We start from the raw sequence: 1,617 nt of genomic DNA on the forward strand, positions 1-1,617 counted from the left end.
TTTATGAGCTTGTTTATTTTGAGGTCATTTAAATGAGACTCATGTGGCTGAATGCAGCCTGGATTGGTTGTGTATCAGTTCTATTATTACTTTTAATTCAATGAATTATGTTAATGCTTCATTAGATCAATAGAATTCATGAGCTTATGGAAAGGATATTTTATAGGAATGGGAGTGGGTGATTGTTGTTGATAAATTCATTCACAAGTTATCTGAATTAGATCTCCCACCAATAGTAAGTTTTTGCCCAATGGATAAGGCACTCATCATATAAATGAATGAAAGATGAGAGTAAATCTTGTTTCTGCATGCCAAATCAATTTTAACCTCAAAATCATTTTCAATCAAGGTTGTATTGCTAGTCAGCACTGGTTTATACATTATTTTTGAGTGATAGGTAGCTGCTATTACTAGGGATTTTTATAAACTCAAGGAGAATTGTGACCAAAATCTTCTTAAAAGGGATATGTATGAATCAGAGAGTATCAATAAATGAATAATTGCATATGTGATATGGTAGAAGATGAAAATTAAAATGAAACTAAATTAAATTTCATATAGAAGTATCCTTGTAAATTATCCCTTAGGTACACCCACCTTGGTTTAGCAGAACCTAAAGAGTAGAAAACCATTCTTGGTTTTGTTGAAATTGGGTTCAAATGATTTGCACATATAATTGCTAATAGGAACTGGTTATTCCTTAGGTTGTATGAGTATTACCATGTTGGTATTGAGCATTTTTTTGTTCAGTAGTTTCAAATACCAACAAAATGGCGACTCTGTTGGGGAAAACACTTAATATTGTCAAAAATTAGTGTGTTACTTAAGATCTGTGTCTCCCTTGGGTAAAGTCTAAGGTAAGCATTTTATGAAAAAGTTTTCCCATGGATTTAGACTTCATATACATTATGCCTAAACATTGTCAGTAAAGCATTAGTCATTTGTTTGGTAATTTTTCCCATTCTAATAGGGTGGGTGACGACTCAAAAGGTTTAACCAGTGTCAGTACTTGAAAGATTGTTGTCTCAAATAACCACAAATAAGAAGAATACACAGGAAAATGTGAAGAAAAATGCAAGATTCAAATTACAAACTCATCTCCCTCCTAGGAGAAGACAGAATTGGGTTGTAAAAGGAGATCACATGCAGAGAGGAAATCATTCCCAAGAGCAAATGCTAAGGAAAGATAATATTATCAAACATTTACTTACTTTCTTTAAGTCCCTTGTAACTGTCATTTTATAAAATGTGTCATCACTACCTCCTATTAGTCTAATGCTTAGAATACCAATTTGGGTATAGATTGGACACTCAAGCTGAGTAATCTGTGATGTGTCACAATGACCTCTACCTAAAATTTGATAGGTAACATCAGCCAAGTCACCCAATTGGAAAGCCAATTGACACCTTATGTTTTTCATATTCGATGGTCTGTTCAAGCACATTATCTTGCAAAATGTTATTTGCCACCATTTATGTCTTAATTGTATCGAATTTCTAATACATGGCATAGCATTCGGAGTGATCTGTCGAGATGATATTTGACCTTGATCTCCGCCTTTGAAATATTTGCTCACTATTTTGATGAAAATGCCCTTAGTCAACATTTGGTCAAAT

This window comes from Cupressus sempervirens, chromosome 1 (genome assembly GCF_028749045.1).
Source record: "Cupressus sempervirens isolate cs-2001-9-10 chromosome 1, ASM2874904v1, whole genome shotgun sequence".
NCBI lineage: Eukaryota > Viridiplantae > Streptophyta > Pinopsida > Cupressales > Cupressaceae > Cupressus > Cupressus sempervirens.